Here is a 21,995-nt window from a genome sequence, read left to right as displayed (position 1 = left end):
ACTATAAAAAGGTCCACATAGGTCTGACCTGTGAACGCGTTACTTTACATATTAAAGGAAGAAAGTAGTATTCATTACAAAGCTGAGCAGATTCTGTGACCACCACAAAATGAAAATTGTAATAACACAATTGGAAAAATAGATAGAAATACTAAGAAAATACCCCAAACAACAGCCAAAAATCAAAGTCTACTAACCTTTCCCCACCTCACCCTCCAGGTAGAGTGGAGACTGACTTCCCAGTCAGTCCCAGTGCCAAGTGCCTTGTGCCACCCCCAGATGAGCCCCAGGTGTGAGTGTAGGATCCTGGGCAGGCACCCCCAGTGGGCACTTTCTGCAAAAGGGCAAATGTGACACCTGGGACAAACACAGATGTGCTCATGCTTGGAACTGCTTCAGGAAAAATGAGAAAGCCACCAAGCTGGAAAGCTGGGGTAACTCTGATATGGCTTTTCTCTTAAGAACACACTGCACCATTAACACCTGTGACACATTTCCTTAGAACATGAAGCTCTACTGAAACCCAAGTGGCATTGTAGAGAGTGAGCAAAGAAACTCCCAAAGCATGTGCAGGATGCCTTATACTGGCATCTATCCAATTTTACAGGGCACCATCCTGCAGGAAGGCAGCCACAGGCATTTTTACTGGTTAACAGAGAAATGTTAACTGTAGTTCAGAAGGAGAGAGATATGTACATACTTTCATGTTTATTTTTAGTATTATGCAATACACCAGGGAAGGATGGGATTTTTTTTGTCAAGGACACACCACGACTTATCCTTTCTCTTCTCAAAGCTCTAATGTTATTTTCCAAATCTGTTGATAGCACATTCAGTCAATCTAGTGATAGAACTTCTTCTTAGATGGCTCCAGCCAACAAGCACCAGGGAGCTACGGGTTGTAGATAATAAGATTACAACTATGCAGTATTCAAAAGGGCACTGCCCTGGCAGCCCCAAACTATGTAATAGATTGCCTGGGGGAAAAAAGTCCATTTTCCCAGTACACTACCTGAGACCTCCACATTTGTCCATGGCAAAGCAAATGGACCACAGAGGAGCACAACCTACCCTAGCGAGTGTGACACCACCCAAGGCAGGCTCGGGGCTCTCAGGGAGGGTTACAGGTCGTCTGAGTCAGTCCTGAAAAGACAGTTTCCATGAGGACACTGACCTGCTGGGCAGAGGATAGAGGCAGGGAAGTGACATCATTCACAACAGCAGGCTAATAAGAAAACCTCTACATTTTGCAGCCTCAATTCTTCAGCAACTCTGGTTTTCAAAGTAGCAAAGGTACCAGGTGCAAGGGAAAGGTCTTTTTTGTGTTTACAGATCCAAACAACAGCACAGTGATAGGAGCTTTACAGACCTTGGATATTACATGACCTACTCAAGCACTCAGGCCCTGAGCTCTTTGTCACAAGGTCTCTGCTCAGAACAAAGCCAAGTCCTTTCAGCTCCACTTAAGTGACTCTACTAGTGTTCATTAAAAGGACAGTAAAAGGGACAGCAAACAGTTTGCTAATAAAGACTGATTCTGAAGTGCACTATGAATAAAGGAGAGGTAGCATAATTACATTATTAAAGGTAACTGAGGTCACTGCCACATTGTTGCTCACTCTTTAATTTAAGCAAAAATAGTGTAAGGTGGCTATAATTGGAGGGAGGGGAAAAAAAAGACAGGAGAAACTGTTCTGCTTTAGGATCAATCTGACTGCATGATTATAGGATGCTGGTTATGTCTAAGAGGGAACTACTGAATATTTAACCTTAGAAATGGAAGCTTGGTTGTCTCTTGTCCTGTTAACATCCACACATATCTTCCATTAGCTCTAATTAGGGCTAACAGGGTGTTCAGTAAGTATCTCAATAATTAATGCTAATAGTTGTTGCAGACAAATGTTGATAGAAGATGAAATGCCAAGGTTCTTCTCCAGGGTTAAATACTCAGCAGCCTGTCTCTCATTCCCATTTCCTCCTGTAACAGCTCTTTAATCAATCGCTCGGAGCCCAGACAGCCTCACACACCCAGTCCTGCAACAGGAGACACGTGCAGCCATAAGTAACAGCACATGCTTCATTTATACAAAATGTAAACACAGACACACAATACCTGACACCTATTAGGCTGGTCCATGTCCATATGCTCACTGCTGTACAGGTATTCTACAGATTGACACATCCCTTCTTCCTTCAAGATGCCCGAGCTTCACAGGGAAGTAATATTATTTCTATCATATATTAAGATAAGTAATTTTTAATTGTCAAACCAAAGAGCAAACAGATCATAGAAGCACCTCAATTACCCTTATTAATGCCATTATGCCACCTTTAGTTGATAGACTATACTACACTCCCAAATCAGATGTTATTAACAAACCATTAGGTTTGTGAATGAGAACAGAACAATTATCAGCCATAATCAGAACAGTTATAATAACTCACCTGCTATTGTGCTTCTGAGTCAAGCCCTGAGCAGTAGTTCATGGAAAAAGTGTTAGACTGTCTCCAGCCAGGGGTCATTTGCTAGCACAAGGTCTCACTCTCTGCTCTCCTATCCCATCATAAGTGGAGAATATTCATCAAACACGTGCAATTCTGTGGCTGAGTGGATTTATAAACTGCCTTTAGATGGGAATGTTTTTATAAAGCCTCAGGGAACCAGAGGAACACTCTGCTGTTTCCCTCAGGAGCTGCAGATACTATTTGTAGAAACCTTAGGACATTGAAGCCTTTGCCAGGGATGTTTCAAAGCAGCAAAAAGCATCAGAAGAGGAGTGATGGGACAGCCTGTGCAGGCAGCCAGGAAGGGAGGAAGGAGCAGGACAATGTCCCACTGGAGCTGGCTGTTGGAGCTAGACAAGGAGCTGTGCTTGTGGAAAATGTGACTCAGGCATCTGAGCCCTCCCTGCACCCAGTGCTGGCAGTCACTGGTCCTCGTGAGCTGCAGGAACAGTGCAGACACGAGTCCCACAGAAAGGAATAGGTGCCCTCTGTAGGGTGGGGAGAAAAAATCAGTTTGTATATTTATCAGCTCACCTATACTGGCCCCATGTTACATTAAAGAGGAGACAGCTCCCACGACTCATCTTAAGTCAGAACTGGAGATGTTTTGGCTTTGCTGTGTGAAAACAAACTTTTTTTGCCTGCTTTGTTTTCTGCCCTAGGGAATTAGTGACTCAAGCAGGATGCTGAGGACTCAGGGGGATTTATTTTTCATCATGTTTAAGGAAGGTTTTCTTCTACTAGGCATGCAGGCTGATTAATGCAGCTCCACTCAGTACTAGACTTTAAATAAACAATTTTCCCCCTCCATTTTTCTTCATAAGTTTGTGGAGGGAGCATGGGGAAGTTACTGTTCAGGAAAGCAAGGGATATGAAGCACAGAAGGCACTATCTGAGGCATGCTGGCTCTCTGCAATGGGGTCAGAGCCAGCTTCCCTTCTGATGCACCCCTCCTTTGCCATTCCTTTCTCAGCCCTTCTAACAAGGGGGAGGATTTTACACAGGGCAGGTCCCACTCTGGGCACCCTCACATTGCTCTTTTTGTGTCCCTCAGTCCCTGTACCACATCCTTCCTCTTCTGGTTCCACATTTCACCCAGTCTCCTCTGACAATACATCCATGACTTGCATTGAAGCATCCACTTCACTGCTTGATCCTCAGACTAAGAGACTATGTGAAAAAGGAAAGTTTCTGTAGGGTAAAAACCTTCCCATTTTCTTGGCTAAGTCTGATTTATCGGAGGTACATTGCTGTATCCACACAACTTTTCTCAGAAAAGGAACATAGAATATTCTCTTTCAGAGCTATAGGACCAGCAAATATTTTAGCTATAGACAATCTGACTAAACACAGAATATTTCTTCCCAAATAATGAGTTGCTTTCAATATATTTTGAATATTCATGATATGCTCTTTCTCATAATCAACCAAAACAGAAGAAATGTATTTAACAGTAGCTGAACCAAGAATGGCCAGAGCTCTCTATTACCTGTTACAAGACTGGTCCCTTTTCCAGCCTGCTCACACTCTTGGCATGTAGAAATGCACAGTGAAAAAAAAATGTAGTCAGTAAAAGTAACACTTGTAAAATTGTATTTTAAAATCAGGGCGTTGTAAAGCAGCAGCTACAAAATGAGCTGAAATCCTAAGCAATCACTTGTCTAGACACTTTTATAAGAGTTGCAATGAATGTTGAGTAAGTGTTCAAGGGAATCTGATTTGATTGAAACATCTGAATACTCTGTATTTTAACTGGATGGTTGGTGCTGCTTCAGCATCTTGCCAGCAGGATGAGAAGGATATTAAACTCGGGAGCAGGAGGGGATCAGCCAAGAACAGTGATAGGACAGTTCATCTCCTCTTCATTACTACTTAGTGAGAATATTCTCTGATTGTGTTGGTATCCAGTTAATTTTATCCAGGTCTCCACAAAGCACAAACCCATGTTGGCAATACAGGTAGCACAAAGAGATCAATCATGTCTGAAGGAATTTGCTCTCACTGGATTTTTTCCTTTTTTCTCAGCATAAACAGAAACAATAGAAAAAGGTTTGAACTGAATATTTTCTGTAAGGCAGCTTAGCCAGAAGCTGAAAACACGAGCTCTGAGTTATATATTCTAACTCGAATTTTTTCTCTTTTTGCATTCTGATGCCAACTCACTTTCATCTATCGTTCTGCATGATGGAATATCATGGACTTCCTAAGAGCATGTTGCATCTTCCAGATGAAGCCTGAGCTGAGAATTTCTTTCAGTTTGGGAAGAGACATTACTGCTTGAATTTGTTTTAAAAGTGAAACCCAGGAAGTTCTGTGATATTTTGGTGAGTCTAGGATGGAACTTTTAATCTAAACAAGATAGACTGTTTGAACTAGCCAGAGGTGTGTTCACTGGGTCATTAATGTGGGACACAGAAGATTCAGGGTGACATTCCTGGTCTTCCCAGTTCTCACCAAGGAACACAAGCAACCTACTAGCCAGACTATTGACCTAAAATTAGATGAAACAGAACACACCTTTTCTGCACAACCCTAACTTAAAGATGTTGCAGTGTACTACACAGATTGAAGTTCCTTGTCTTTCGAGTCTGGCATTGTCCTTGCTCAAAAGGCCACTTGGAATTCCACTGTGTATGAGTTAGGAAGCACTTGGGGAATTTAGGATGAGCATTAGTAATACAGTGAATAGCATATAAAAGAATTAACTAGTTAGAAGTTAACATCTTCTCCAGACCAGTCTGAACAGTCATTGAGAGTTATTCTCCAACTCCAATGCACTGACAAATCCATGCTATAAGAGGAAGAAACAAAACCAGAAAAAGTAGAAAATTTCTTCAGGGGTATGGAGCCAAACTATCCCCTCATAACTTCACACCAGGGTGACAGGGTAATTTTTTTTGCCCTACCAGATCTACCTGTCTCTGGCAAAGCCCCGTGGCTGTCCCAGTGCAATGGGCTGAGTGCTGGGGCTCTCCTCCCACTGCCCAGCCTCAGCTCCCTTGGCAGGGAAAGGGCACGTGGCAGCCAGCAGCCCAGGCTGGCTTCAGAACCAAAGCAACCACCGAAATCATCTACATCCAGCAGCCACAAAAATATATTTATTTTCTTCCACTGTCTAAAATAAAATAAACCCCAATTACAATCATCCTAACCATAACACTTCAGTTTGCAAACACTCTCAAAGCTGCAGTGGGCAATAAATCAGACATGTCACTTCCAGCAATTAATCTCTGGAGTTGGTTGCTCCATGGCTGTAATATATAAAGAGGCTTTTTCCTGGTCATCTTCAGAGCCAAGATTCTTTTTGCTGGCTCTTCTTTAAACAAACACTCCTGTAAATTGCAGCTGCATCTAAATTTATCATTCAATCCTAATTATTTTCTTCTAATCAGTGGTTTGAGGGTGACTTTGGTTCTGATAAGCTGATACATTGTCATACTCATTAAAAAAAATTAATTCCGTTAAGCCAACTCCAAATGTATGCACATGATATCTCTGCTGCAAACTCATCACCATCACATAAGTCATGATGAAGGCAAGTAAGACCTTTTGTTTTCAGGAAAACTGTCCCAAGAGAACAATAAAAATCAATGAGGGACAAAGGAAACTTCTGCAATGTCATGAAAGACCAGCAAAATGCACTGAGGCTCTGTCGAAACACAGCTGTAACATCCCATCCCTTCCACACCACTCAGAAGGAAAGAAGAGAATTTTCAATAAAGCAACAGAACATGAAGATTTATGCATCTTTGATGTCCCACAGCTGGAGGGAAAGACAGCAGTTTACTAATCCTGTACCATTTCTCTTTCATTAGTTTAAGTTTCCAGTTTTGGATAGTGCTAAATTTAGAAGGAAGGGTTAATTGTTTAACCTTAGAAAAATACTTACACTTCTTTTGGCACTGCCTTAAAAATTTAATATTTTCAGTTGCCCAAAGGATTTAAAGTTCAATGCAATGGTAAACTCTTTAGTGGAGACTATACCTGTGGATTCACTAAACAAAAGTCTGAGACTAGACCAGGGTTTTATAGATTTTGGACCTACCTGCTTGTGGGAAAAAAACCTCCCAACATTTACTTAAAACAAAACTTGAAATCAGGTTCGGGGTTTCTTTATTTCTGTTTTGTTTTGTTTATTTTTAATCCAGTGTTTCAATACATGTTCAATTTAATTTCTATTCCAGCTGCTACTGTCACTTGGCTGGAAGAAGAGGTGGCGTGGCATAGCTAAGTCTGATTTAGAACTTTCAAACTATTTTTCAATCAGAATTTTTTTGCAGTTCTGTAACTATTTGTCCTCCTATATTGTTGTGAGCTATGGGTATTTTAATCCCCAGTAGAGGCAGTTGAGTAGTGATAATTCCTTACACTCTCAACAAAACTGATCTTCAGCCCAGCCTCATCATTCACGCAGCTCTGTGTACAGAGGTAAGAATTTCAATCTCCATTCGGGTCACTGTCTTTTCAAGTTCATTGATACTAATTATATAATTATATAATATATTATATATTATATTATATATTAATATTATATTAATATTATATTAATATATAATGTTATATTAATTATATATTATATTATATAATTATATAATTCCCAAAAAAGTTACTCCACACTCCATTTCAGCAGGAATCATTCCTGCTGAACATTCACTCCTCCCATTTCAATTTTCCAGAAATTACACAGGCCTTTCACATATTTTCTTTACTACTAAAAAAAGAAATCGGGGAATACAAAGGGGCGTGTTTTCAATTTTAAACAGGGAAATTTATGTGGTGTAAAGTGCTTAATCCAACTTGTTCTTAGGATATTATTACTAAAATTTGATTAGAAAATGGAATTTTATTGATACCCCTAGTTAGCACATATTTGGTTTCTCTAAGTAAATAGTCTGGTAAAACACCTAACAAATTTATTTATGAAAACAGGAAGAAGAGGGCAATAAACAATTTATATGACAAAACCTCTGTATCAAAGTATAGCAATTTAATGTCTAACTTCACCTTCAGTAGAGAGAAAAGGGTTTCTCATTTCTACTTACAATAGATACTAGGCTTCTGTGAGTAGTTATTTACTGACAATCAGTGGCTTTGTGTGCATATTTTCATACATATGTATATATATATATATATATATATATGTATTGAAACACACACACACACAGAGCCAAGACAAAGCAGATTCACCTTCAGCCCAGCCTTTCAGCAGTGGCTGTCTCAGGAGTCCCAGTGAGCTCCATCTCTCATCTTCTGACACTTTCCATACACGTGTAAATAGAAACACAAAGCGTGGACTGCAACATCAGAACAATAAGTTGTGGCATCAGTCATTAGAGCTTGTTTTGCAGAGATGAAAATACCTTCATAAATAAGATTTTCTAAAGACCTAGGAAAAACTGCACTATATTTCCTGACCTTCTACTGTTTGTCCTGAAACCCCTCAGGTTTTCAGACTTCTAAGTTTTGTTTCTAATATTAGTTCAAAGATTGGTGCTGTCCTCCTTGGGCAATGAAGACAAGCCAATCTTCAATGTGACTTAGCTCAGGTGTTCATCTCCCTGCCCCACACACTTCATTCTACTAATTTGTTTTCACATATTAAAGTTGAATGTACATATTCTTAGATCAGGTAGTATTTCTGTCATGAAAATTGACTGTGCTTTGAGCAGGAGAATCCTGATCCATTCTTTGAGATCTTTCATGCTCTCTCAGTCTAAAAGTTAATTAGCACTACTGACACAGCTCCTAAGTGCTGTTTGAAATAGCACAATACTCTACAGATGTATACAGAAAAACCCATAGCATTTCAATATGAAATAGCCCAAATTTAAACTAGCTGAGCTTAAAAATTATTTTGACTACTTTCAGCAAGTGAAGCTTACAGACATTTACACATGTGCAGTACAACAGGGCATCCTCCTAACGATGAGCTTTCATGTGCTCAGCAAAGGAGAGAGGAGAAAGTTTTTGCCCTACAGTCAGCATAGTCCCCTCTGAACACAAGAATAATGCATGACTTGGCCAGTCACTGTCACCAAGCAGTGATGTGTATGAACTGCAAAGAGCATTTTCATGTTTAAGATGAAATAATTTATTTTTAAATATTCAGCAGTCAGTGCCTTCTTCATATTGTACTCACAAGGTCTCAAGTCACAGGCTGTGATTCCGTGTTGCCAGGAAGGCTACTTGTCAGCAGCTGTAGTGTGAGCAGCAGCAGGAGGCTCAGAAGAAGCGTGTGAAATAAAGTGCATACGCCAGGGACAGCACAATGGTTGGTTTGCTAAGTGGCACGAAGCGCTTCACCCTGCAGGAGCCCTCAGATCCCCGCGCTGAGCAGCTGGGTTGCACTTTTCTCCTATCGATAATAATGATAAATAATAATAACAGTGGCAAAGTCAAAGGAGGCTCTGAGCTTACAGGCTGCATCAGGTGGACTTTGTGCTCCTGCTTCCAAGTGCACAGGGACTACTTCACCCACCTCCCCCTCCACAACCTCTGTTTTCGCAGGGCTGCCTGGGGGGCTGAGATGCAGGACTAGCCTGTATCCAGGCAACAGGCATCCCTGAGGCTCTGCAAACCTCTGCAATGCACAAGAGGAGAAGCTAGGACAGGTACCTCCCCAGACTTCTTGGAGTGTGGGATAGAAGGAGCTTTTCCAGTTGTAAAGAATAAAGGCAGAGAGTAAAACAAGCTGCCAAACTATTTCCTGTCAATGAAAGCATGTTCCGAGGTCTCCATGGGGCTGCCTGCTTTCCCAGCACTGCTCACTGGAAAGGCACAAAACTTACTGTGACCTTCCCTTTACTTTCTCAGTGCTCTGTATGTTCTCACCTAGGTACACCTCTTCCTTCTACAGGAATTTTCCATATTTACTAGCCACCTAGAAGCAGCAGTCTCAATTCCTGGAGCCATGTTTTGGCCAGGCAAAATTTATCAGTGTTGTGATTAATGGACATGCACTCACATCACCAGGCTTCAGAGATGGTTTGTGGGAGGAAAATATCAGTTGAGAACAGGTGAATCATCACTCCTTATATTCACACCAAGTTCTTCATCAGTAAAGGGATAAACTCCTAGGGCCAGGGGATATGTGGGAGCATGTACACCGATTCCAGTGGCATTCAGATTTCATACACAGTGCCTTGGGCAGGTTTACTCATGATGCAGTGTTCCACCCAGTTTCCAGCTTCAGCTGATGTTGACAGAGACTGGGACAGTCTGATGGAGATTTCATATTTGAGGAAAGACCAAAGAACACCATGAGCTAGGAAAGCTATAGACACAAACGTGGTCCCCAAGCATCTTCAATTCTCAGATAATCTACAGGCCACTGATATTCAAAACATGAAGTGCAGAGGAAGAAGTTATTTGACAAAGAACTGGAAATATGCTCATAGAGCTTCTGTAGTGTTCAGCTGCCTTCCAAACAATTCTTCAAGCTGCCATATGGACATTATGTAATTTCAAGATATACAGGGAAGAACGGTCATGAATAGAAAAAAAAGTGCAACAACCTGCTGCCTGAAAATGCTCTGATCCGAACCAGGCTTAATTCAAAGAAACTTTGTGTCTAGGATGAAAAAAGCGTCACAATGGCCCTTTCTTACCTTACTTGATGCTGTGTCAGCATTTGAGGTTCCTAGCCATAAACATAATTTTATGTGACACAATAACACTGCACAGCAAACACAACAGGTAGCCTAATCTTCCTAATCATCACAGTACTAATACACCACCCAGTCAGGATTTTTACTTTCATTAAACAAACACTACCCCCAGAGCTGTGTGAAAAGATAAAATCAGGAGCACTCTTCAGAGGCTGAGAATTCTCACGAGTCCTGCTGCAATCTCTGCTCCCTGCCCATACCTTTCCCTCTCTCTTACCAACTTTTACAGCCTCGCTGTCTTGGCAAATAGCTTGTTCTTCTTCTAGCACTGACAGCTGTTATTGTAGGAGACAGCACAGTATAAAGTTACTCATTAAGGGATGTAAAGAACTATCTCCCTTCAACTCCAGTTGAACTCTGGGGAAAAATAAGTACAGTCCTTCTTTTCTCCTTTGTGAGCAATGACATGGAACATCAGAAAATACTGGCCTAAGTGCACATTGTACAGATGTCCTCAAGGAGATTAACTCAGGGCATGCAATTCCCATCCTTTGCAGTACAGGGTGTGTCTTCCCAGCCAGCTACATCAATTTTACAGCAATTTGCTTAAGTTGGAAGGGTGAGGTGGGACCTGTGTACCAGGTGTCCTGGATTTCAATCTGACCTTCCACTGACAGAGGAAGGGCAAAGCTTTCTATCTTTTAAATCAGACCAGCTTTCCCCCCCAAATTCTTATGCACATGAAGACTGTCTTGAATCACGTAAATCTTTTTTACAGCTTTTCCCTTCCCAGCATGTTCATTTTGCAGAACTTTTGTCTCAGCAAAGAATCTGGAGGTATGGTAGGTGGAAGGACAGAGGAAGGATAGATGAAGGGGCAGGACAGTGATATGGCACCACCGTAAAGCTGAAGCACAGGTCCTGTCTGAGATAAGGTGTGCTCCAGATTAGAGGTGATAGCAAAGATCCAAGGGGACAACTTAATCTTGCATTAGGAAACCACCGAGATCTTCAAAGCATGCTTCAGCAAAGCACAACCACCACTGTCTTCTTCAGGACCTACAACTTAAAACACCCATTTAAGTGCTTTGGAGAAAATAGGCCAGATGCTTTCACCCACTGCAAAACCAACTCCTCTGCCTGGTGCTATTTTGTGCAAATCGATCCCTCATTCAGAAATTAAAACCAAAATGAGCAGCACTGAAAGACACATGAGAGGAGCTCTGATTGAGAAGAAGCCCGGAGCAATGCTGATTGATTACTCCCAGAATGCCTTTCCCCAAAGCAATAATGAAGTACGTGCCTGGGACGGAAGCCCTGAGTGCTGCGTGGAGACATTTGAACAGCTCGCCTGCACCCACAGACCTCCCTGCCTGAGCAGCCTATTTAAAACAGTTCTGCAAAGCACTACAGCCAGGGTCTCTCCTGAAAAAAACAAACATTCCCTTCCCTTCCATTCTCCTCCCCTTTAAATCAAGCTCAAACCCCAAATCTGGGAGCATCTCTACTCTGTGTATAATGGTATCTGTCCAATATTCCTCAGTAACAGAATCACTTGGCATGGGGAGGAGAGTGCTGCTCATCCTGGGCAGGCTCAGTACAAGGGATGCAGAGAAGATAAACAATGCCCTTTGGAGGTTTCAAACAGAGCCTACTGCTGGGGCTGAAGGCAGTAATTTTAATCCTCAGCTGCATGTCACTGGGACACAATAAAAGAGAATTAGCAAAGAAAACATATTGTGATAACAATGAGCATTCATGCCTTATTCCTTGACTTGCAGCTGAGAGTATTCAGTAATTCAGAGGTGGATGAGAAAATAGGAACAAGGAAAACCCAGAGCAGTCTCCCTGTCTCTAAGAATGGCAAAAGCAACTCATCAGCAGAAGGAAGAGTAATGCCCTAATCATCATTTTCCTGCCAGACAAGCCCCAAGCTCTTTCAGAAATGGGGTACGAAAAGGAATTTCATACTAACAAAAAATAAACAAACAAAAATTACTCTGCATCAGTATACCCAGAGAGAACATTGCAAGATGATCAAAATATTCTGTTGTTTGGATGGAAAAAATAAAAAAAATAAAAAAACCAAACCAGATGGGAAGTATTGCTTCAGTTTGAACTGGTAGAGATTTATTCTAACATTAAAAAAAAAGAAAATTAAATGATACTGCATTATAATTAAATCTTCACATTAATTCCCCAAAGCTTATTTTAATCTGAGATTTTATTTTTTTACATTTTCTAACTTAAAATACACCAACTGCCCCAAACAAAATACCATACAAAACAACACAAACCTTCTTTTGATAAAATGTTTGGATATAATTTAAATATGAAAATGTAGGTTTCATTTTTAGATATCAAAAAGATCAGCTTCAGAATCTGAAAGTAAATATTTTAATGTTTATATACATACATACATATATATATATATATATGTGTGTGTGTGTGTGTGTAGCCCTAGTTGATTGAAACTTTTACTTCATTTTAACTTGATTTTATGAAGATGTACAGTCTCTGTGAAGATTCTTGGATATCAAAGTTTGTGTCATTCTTGTCTTTCATAAAAATTGCCTACTACAGAGATGTGATTTACAGACTTGATACGCACAGATGATTTTCTAGTCACAGGAAAAGAACCATGAGAACACCAGACTTTTCATCAATTGTCATTACTACTGATCAATAGAAAAAACACACAGCAAAGACCCCAAGCAGCTCAGGCAGCATCTTGGGATTAGTTTTGTACACCTAACACTCAGGACTGTTGAGTATCCCAGGGGATTTATATTGCTAGTTCTAAGTGTCTGTATTTACATTTAGCTAGGTTGGAGTTTTCCAAATGAGTTCTTTCTAACTACATCTTGAAAAAAACACAAAACCAGAAACCATTTCATCACTGCTTTTTAGAAGTCACCATCACTTATCCCCGTTTCCTGAGATGACTTGTGGAATATATACAACTTTATCCACCATGTGGTCACACTAAGTCTCCAGGAGAATCAGAGCTTTGCTGTACTGATCTTCAGGTATTTTAAACAACCATAAATTGTGCTCATGTGAGTAGTCTGTACTTACAGTCTTTACTTTGAACATTGGCTTTTGGCAGAAGGACCCAGAATAGCAGAATGCCAACTCCTGGTTCCAATCAGTTCAGAGAGACTTTGGCCTTCAGTGCTGCTACCAGATAACATACAGAACTGGGAGATGGAAAGGGAAATGGAAAAGCAAAGGCAGTCCTGGCAAATAGTTACACTTTCCAGTAACGTGATCCATACATGAATCCAACTCACAGGCAAATAATTTGTGATAAACTTATAGCTCCATTCTGAGAGCTGAACACTTTAGCAGGGGGGAAGAGAACAAGCTCTTTCCTTCTTGTTAATGGAATCCTTGTGGGAGAAATAAGTTAAAGTTGAGGATATTATTTTTAGCTTTCTTGGAATGTACTCTTGGATATACTTTGCAGCCAGAAATGTTATAAATGGTCCAGGTCAGTTTGAGGAGTCAAATTCTGCCTTTGCCAAACATCCTCTGTACTGTACTGGGTGTCCATCTTTCTCCCTCTAGAGCCAGCAAGGGTTACCCAGACAGCAGCAAGAATGTCCAAGCCTGATAACCCTGCTGCAGAACATGGGGAAACCAGTGGGCTGGACAGCCACAAACTTTAGTATCTTAATATATTAATTATCATTAATAAATTTAATGTCATTAACAGTCACCAGCAAAAAGTGCCAGAAACTGTTCAAGGTGACAATTACACCAATGCAGATCACAGGAAAATCTTCCTCCTACCCGCCTGGGCTCAGGGGCTGGACCCTGCCTTGCTGCAGGGAGGGACTAAGCCTGTTAAACCTCCTAGATTCCTTAAAATGTCAAGACAGTGCTACCAGTCCATCTGAAAGCTAGCACCTCGTTAGTGATTGGGCATTTGAAAATAAATCTTCAACAGATGATTAAAAAGGAATTTTATGTTGCTTGAACATACTTCTTGGAATTATATTTGCACATGCTGCTGGGGGTGTTAGTCCACTCATACACGTGCTGTACTCCAGGTTTTTGGGGAAGGAACAGCTGCAGACAGTCACATGTTCGGCTCAAGACCTCCATAAGCTGGGCACTGGAAGCTAAAATAGCGGCAGAGCACTGCCATTATAACCCCTCCATCTCCTCCAGCCACAAACTGCCTGCATGTCCCCTCCACCTCAGCTCTCCTGACACTTGCTTCAGAGGAGAACAGCCCTGGATGTCCAGCACAAGCGCATCCAAGGCTGCTCCTACTTTCTTATCTGCCAGCAACAGTCAGCAAATGCAGTGTCTGCCAAGGATGTGAGTCCCATCCATTAGAAGGTAACCGGAGCATGAGTCATCTTACAAAGGACAAGCCAGACATTAGATTATCGTCATCTTTACTGGGCACAAGCCTGGCCAGCAGCTGACCTATGTGTAGGCTCCTCTCTCAAAAGAGCTCCTGAGATTTTGCACTAAATAGGTGCATCAAAGCAAGCAAGAAAGAAGCCTCAGCTTTAAAACGGGTCATTATTACTCAATAGTAATAATAAACTTTCTCATGCTCTGTGAGTTTACTTTTCAGTTTATCTTCTTTTTTAATGTAAGACACATAGAAATTTTTTGATATCCAGTTTTGCAAGTGAGGCAAGGGAATTTCTGGACTGCTTCTTTCATTTTTTCTTCCTTTCCCTGTTCCTGTTTTGTCACAGAAAGGAGGAACAACGGGGAAAAATATGAAGATAAACCCTCCAGAATTAAAACTTTTCCATCATCAAATTTCTCTGAAAAGGAATCCAAAGTGCCACAAAGCTAGTTTCTACACAAAATAAAATACATTTCTTACAATAAAAAGCTTATCAGCTGTTTTAGCATATTTATATAGATGAGGAAGGAAGGCAGAGAGGAATCAAGCTACTTCTCACTGTCAGTATGCAGTCTAGGCACAGAGCTAATAATTGAATGCAAAATTCCCCAAACCCACTTCACTACTTAGAGGGTAATACTATCCTTATTACTGATTTTAGTAGTTATCACCTTTCACTGAGCCCAGCTCTTACTCATAAGCCCAGGAATAAAAGCTTCAAATACAAGCACATATACCCCTCTCATGTATCTGCTTCCTGAGAAATCTCTACAGTGAGAGAATAGTTCTAGCAGCTTTTAAACTAAGTCCCCAGCTTCATTCAATAGTTTTCAAAATGCACAAATCAAAAGCGAATGTACTTTTGTAGGTCTCAAAATAAGCAATGCAAAGCCTTCACTGCCATTCTCAGTGGCACCCTATCTCAGCCACTCCACCCAGGACGTGGCACAGCAATGAAAGGCAGCTCTGCTTTCCTGTCCTGTCACATTGGGTAAACCTCGTTTGCCGCTGACAAAGCACTTTACCCGCGATAGAGTTAGTCAAAAAAGCTTTAAATTATTCTGTAGCATTAGATCTAAGTGACAGGAGCTGTTATATTTCTAATGACAATTTCTTTCCTCCTCCATCATGATCGTTTCCATGTTACACAAGCTCCCAGCTTCACAGGGAGACAGGCACAGCCCAAACCAGTCCCCACACACACCACAGTTAACATCAGGATTAGCTGCAGGTTTCTGGGGCAATACCTCTGACAAGGCCAATCCACTGCTGGCAGCACCAGTTCTAGCAACATTTGAGTGCTCTAGAGCCCTTAGAGACAGAAGTGGCAAACACGTGTCCCACTGTCAGCAGCCACTTACAGCGTGCTGAGCCCCTCCTGCAGCTGAAGAGCTGAAGCCTGCTGCTGCCCCAGCTGAGATGCCAAGCTCTGCTCCTCAGAGAAGGCGCTGGGGATGCACGGCTGACCTGGCGCTCACCCTTGGCGCTGCTCTCTCCCTTGGTAGCGCGCACAACAAACGTCGGCCACTGCAGCTCCTGGGACAGTCACGGTGCCAGCGGGCTGTGCCCAAAACACACGGCCTGGGAGTTTGCAGGGAGCTTGGAACAACGGCTCTGGGCCAGGAGCTTCCCATTTATCTGTGCAGTGCTAACTCAGACGTCCCATGCCAGCCATGTTCATGTCAAAAGTCATTTGCCGCTTCACTGGTAATTTGAGAACCGAGCACATGGGGCATCGCATCGTCCCACACCCCTCGCTGTGATATCTCCTCTTGATACCACAGTGGACAGCTTTTAGGAGGCACCAAATTACCTTTTGTGAAGAAAAAGCTATGTGAGCTCATTCCCCTGCTGTACTGGTGCCAGCTCAAGCCCAGAGTAAAGCAAAGGCCAGAAGGCTTCCCCAGTTTTGTCTCTAGTATAAGAACAGTTTATCATAGAGGAAGATTCTCTTGGAGATTAATTTTGTAGGTATTTGAGAGTAGCACAGCTTCTCCAAACAATTTAATTCACAGTCAAAAGAAAAAATTAAAGAAAATTAGAACTTCCTCAGTATGATATCCAATTATTTTGGTCAATGCAGCCTCCACTTACAGGCTTACATAAAAAACACCGAACCTTTAAAAACTCCTTACTCCATTTTCACAAAATTGCAGTTTCTTTAGAAGTTGTCAAACTGTTCAACATTTTAATAAGGAAAAAAGTGTATATTGTCAATGCACACACAGATAATCATCATAATAATATTGAACCATTAATATTCTGCCCAAAAACGTGTTTATATAAAGTACTTTCCCTTTTTCCACTTCTGTAATCACACCTCAGCATAACACAGATTGAGTATTATAACATGATTGTGGTAAATGGACCTCAAAAATTGTTGCTTCTTCTTTCTAAGAAGGAATTGGGTTTTTTCTACTTTAATTTTTAACAAGTTTGCAATATTATCAGTTGTTGAACAGGACAATCAGCAGAGCATCACAAGGAATCAGAAGTGATAGCAATCATAGAAAGCACAACTAAAAACTGCATCCCAATTCAAGAGGCTACAAGAGGAAGAGTGCCCAAATCTTATGCTCACAAGCACAAGCACACACTCATTCCTCTCCAATAGTTATCTTTTTCCCGGCTCCCAAACCTATGTTTTTCCCACTCCAGGCTCTGCCTCTGCTTTCTGAAGCCAGGGGATTCAGCCTTTTTTGTGCTCATGTTGCTCCAGATGTTCCTTTGTAGAAGTTGCTAAGTGGATGTGTTTGAAGTTCAGACTTCAAATAAGCCAGCAGTTTCTGCTCATCAGCAAGGGACAGTTGCACCAGGAAAAAATCCCAAACTTCAGGAATCCTTTTTCTGAGCTGGTGCATGTTTAGACTGACCCCTGCTACCTGCAGGACTTCAGCCCCCGAAGCACTGCTGCTCTCAGCCTCAAACACTTCATCTGCCTGCTGGGATAAAGGGGCTGTGGCCACCCCCAGCAGTGGGCTTGGTCATCCCACAGAGCACAGGGAGCTGCTGGCCCAAACCGCTGCTTGCCACTCAGCACCTCAGCTGCAAACATGTATGAGTAAAAGGTAGATTGTGAAGGAAAAGGGGTGCTCTGTGCCTCTGTCCCACGGCCTGAGCATCCTCTTAAGCAAGAAAAAAACAGGTGAGAAAACAAACATCATTATTACTCATTATTACTGAGTTCAAGATGCAGGGAAATGCAACATCCTCTCCTCCTCTCATAGTAGCTGGACCTCACCATTTGCTATTTAGCTTCTTTGCCTGATCACCTGAACTAACAGAGACAAAGCAAGTCTTCTGCACAGCCCAAGATGCTATACCATGTGTACCACGGGCTACCACTTTCCTTTTGCCTGGATCTTGCACCAAAACAGAACAGCTTTCGGCAAGGCGGGGAAGAAAAAGCAACTGCAAGAAATCAGTTTTTAGAAAGAATGTAACATTATGCCATTTTCCTTATATGGCCACTGGTATCCCATGTGGAGGCACACACAATAGCCAGCTTGGCAGGGGGTGGAGTAAAAAGACAACTCGGGGGAAAAAAATTATATATATATATATATATATTCCCTGCTGGCCCTCACCCTCCATTTCCTCTTGGATTTCTTTGTGACTGCACTGAAAGGGGTCAATAGCTCCCAGCTTGAGAAATGCAGCTTTTAAAAGGACTATCACCAGCATCTGTATTTAAAGCATGTCTTTTACTTCACAGCCCCCCAGCTAATGCAAAGCTTTTAAAAAGCAAGCAGCAAGATAAACTTTCAGGGTAAAGAAAAAGCGAAGAGGAGAGGAGAAACGGTGCCTATCTGCCTTGGGTTTACTGAACCTTTCACTGGAATAAAGCTTGCCTGGCAAAGCAGGGACAGGGAACATGAGCTACAGATGATCCAGAGTGCTATGGATCATTACCCTTTAGTGTCCACTTCCCCATCCTTTAAAGTACATCACAAAACTGCATGAAGCAGCCAAGCACCAAACTGGAAAAGAGTTTCAAGTGATTAAAAACAATGGGAAAATTGGCACAAGACTCTTTGAGCATATCAAAGCTTTGCAATCTTCAGAATTAAAGAATTTTGTATCTGACAAACATAGGTAACTTAGTCAAATTTTAGTAAGCATAATTAACTTATCTTGATAATGAAATAATAATAAATAATAATAATGGACCAGTGGCTAAGATTATATTTAGGCTTTCTGTTTGAAGAAATACTCGAGAAAAGTTATGGCATGTTAGAGGCAGGCTTTATTGAGAGGGAGGAGGAACAGGATTGTAACCTCCTCGTTTAGTGCCAGAGGACAGTGCCCACGTGGAAGGCTGGCACATGCCCAGTTTTTCAGGACCCCCACTCTCCATTTCACATTGAATTCTCATCCAAACATCCAATGGCAATTATATTGCGGTTGCTTTCTGTATTAGGAAGCTGGTTTTAATTCACTTTGGAAGTGGATGAATCTGTATGTCCACACAAGGAATTTGTACAGCTCAGCTGTTGCTGTACTCTCCAGGTGTAACCCAGTCATCTGCATTCCAGCATTCACCTGCTTCAGAAACTAACTGCTCCCCCTAAAATAACTTTACCAGATTTGAGGAAAAAAAACATGTAAAATGTCACAGAAAGATGCTCTACTTTGTATTAAGTGAATCCAACCTGCTATGATTTTCCAGCTCAGATTTATTTGACTTTATCTGATTATTTAACTGGAGTCTTTCAGTAAACATTAGAAGAAGCCCACACCATTCATCTAAGATGAGTCTGAAATTCACAGATGGAAAGGTTCAGTGATACCCCCAGCAGCACCACACAAGAATGTATTTCATCCTACCAAATTGTCTGGTAGAAAAGCCAGAGAGGCCAGAGAATGCTCCAGAAGCACAGAAGTGAATTGCCTCTTTGGGTCTCTAGCACTGGCAGCATATGACTTTGTATCTCGCCTTAGTTCCCAGTCCCACTATCTTTCTCACAGGCATTCAAATACATTAGTCTGTGCCTTATCAGATCCCGAATTATGATTGTAGAAAAGCTCCTAAGTCTGACAAATGTAGTTCAGAGACGTTTATGGGGCTGTAATGAGTACTGACAGATAAGCCACACTCATGCAAACACGCTTGCAACTGATGTCTGGTTTAACACAATACAGCCCTAAGCCTTCATAATACAGCATAGGAAACAGAATCCTCCCATCACCTACTACTAATTGCATCTGCAGCGGTCAGGGGTTGAAAGAGAAGTAAGCAGATTAATTCTATTAGTCTGTGCAATAGTATCCCAAGGGGACGAGGGAAAATCCCATCATTTAAATCAGGACTGGTAGACGCTGCTGGGAACGATGTTACATACTAGTAGGGGATTAAGAGTTTGGACTAAAGGGCCTCATTTTTTTGTAGATCTTGTTTCCATGAGTCATAGCAATTGGAACTGCAAGGCTTTTGTGTTTGTTTTTTTTTCACTTACGGATGACCTGATACATCTTTCTGAGTTGAAAACAACATTATTGAATTAATTTCTTACTAAACCCCTTCTCCACAACATACATTCTTTTATTTCCTTTTCTTAAAAAAAAATCTGTTTAAATTAAGCTATTTCCAATACAAAATTATTTTAGAACAGAAGATCTAAGTATTGTTTTATTAATACCTCGTATGTAACATTTTTCTTTTTTCAGCATACTCCCACGCTTTTAACCTATATTTATCTCAACCATATGGGCAGTCTTGATCCTCTGAAAGTACATTTTTGCTGAGAAACCTTCCCCATGCTGTAAATACATTGCATGGTTTCATCCCTACAGACATGGCAGGCAGTGGTGACAAAGTCCCTCTTGAGCCAAATTAATGGAAAAAGTCATTTGCTCAATCCAGTGCAGGTGAACCTGAGCATCAGAAGCACTGTCTGCCTTACCTGTGCACTCAGGCTTTCAGGGAAATACTTGTTGTCCTCAAGAAGTCAGGCTGTACTGAATATGCATCGGTCAGGATCCTTGCTCCAGGTCTCTAGGACTGTGATTGAGGCTGGTCAACCTGTCAGAAACAGCAAGGAAAATACATAAGATGCATCCTGAACCTGAGAAGATTGCCACCTTGTTTTACTTCCTCCTGCTTGGGTAAAGACCAACTCTTTCTTGTACACCTGAAGGAAAGGAGGGGAAGCATCTCTCAGTGACCCTGAAGACCCTGTCAAGGTCAGGACTAAAGGCAAAGTCTTCTTCCTTACTTTCCAGTTCATCAGGCTGACCAGGAAAGGGCTTTGACCAGAAGGCAGGAGGAGGACAGGACTATCTCCAGCAGAATAAGAAAGAAACAACAGAGTTGCTCTGCATCTTCCCCTCTTGCTCCTCTGCACAGCAGAGGAGAGTCATGCCCAGGAAGAGGTGCTGTGAGTCCCCAAAAGGCAAGTTCCAGAACAGAGGATGGAGTAGTGTGTGATAAAGATAGGTAGGTAAGTGTTTAACACACACACACACACACACACCCTTTCTGCATTGTAGGCAACAAACATGTACCCATCTGATCACCTACTGTTAAACACTTACTCTGAATGGAGGGAGCCAGAAATGATTGAGGATGAAAAAGAAGGCAAGGTGATGGAGCTAAGAGGCAGGCAAAGGTGGGAGGGAGACACCAACAGGTGCTCAAGGGGTGCAAGCAATAAGGCAAGCAAAAGAAGGTAAATCAGAGACTGCAGAAAGGCACAAAAAGCCAGGGGGACAGGAGAAGGGATCATGCCAGGTTGTGTCTGTTTTCTGCTTGCAGAAATCAGCCAGACACAGGGCACAGCGGTGCAGCCATCACTTTAACTGAGCAATCATTCCATAACAGCTCCTCTCTGGAGAAGAGCAGCGAGTCTGGATCTCATTCTCCCTGACAGCCCCAGTTCAGATATGAAGATGGCGCCATGTAAATCCATTTCATGATATTAATTCTCTCCTCTCTAGTCTACCTTGCTGCTTTGCTTTCTTTTGAAGCCCAAATCCCCTGCCCTGGCCAGCCGCTCCAGATCTCAGGGCCAATACCAACTGCCCATATGAAACATCAGGTAGCATCTCTGACCCCTCTGCAACACACAATGCTTAGCACCTCCTTCTGGACCAAGATGAAATGCTGAGAGAGGAGGTCTTGTCACAGCAACTCCACTGAGCAGCTCCATAAGACACTGTGACAGGGCTGCAGCAGGACATGTCAAGCTCCCCTCCTCTGTCATGCTGTCTGAAGATGACAGCCATACTGAGCTGAACTGCCATTTGTCAATCCAGGGATTACAAAGCCACCTACAAGCCAGCTGGAAAGTGCTAATGTCACAGCAGACCACATGAAAGGAAATTCCTCCCACGCACAGAGTATCAACCCTCTGTCAGCAGCTCCCTGCTCCCCAGCGCAGAGGTGTTATTCCACACTTCCCCAGGATGAGAGGGAGGGATTAGTGGGAATACAGGGGCATCGGTGAGGAGTGCTCTGCACCCTGGGCATTCGTCTTACAGGCATATAGAGGGGCAGCATGGTCTAGTGG

The 21,995-nt window shown here is 42.0% G+C and overlaps 1 protein-coding gene across 23 annotated transcripts in view; it reads right to left on the bottom strand.

Moving 5' to 3' along the window:
- Positions 1-21,995, bottom strand: part of TSPAN18 (tetraspanin 18) — a 185,521-nt gene that overhangs the window by 38,919 nt on the left and 124,607 nt on the right. For 17 of the 23 annotated variants that reach the window (XM_086895021.1, XM_086895023.1, XM_086895029.1 and 14 more), the window contains one exon: positions 20,391-20,509. The gene's annotated coding sequence lies outside the window, so the exon portion shown is untranslated. Of the gene's footprint in view, positions 1-8,644; positions 8,861-20,390; positions 20,510-21,995 lie in introns of all 23 variants that reach the window. The other 6 variants (XM_086895035.1, XM_086895036.1, XM_086895034.1 and 3 more) reach the window with 1 other exon arrangement.

This window comes from Cyanistes caeruleus, chromosome 6 (genome assembly GCF_971803275.1).
Source record: "Cyanistes caeruleus chromosome 6, bCyaCae1.hap1.1, whole genome shotgun sequence".
NCBI classification, from domain to species: domain Eukaryota; kingdom Metazoa; phylum Chordata; class Aves; order Passeriformes; family Paridae; genus Cyanistes; species Cyanistes caeruleus.
The sequence above is the reverse complement of the archived record's forward strand: the minus strand, read 5'-3'. Positions and strand labels throughout refer to the sequence as shown.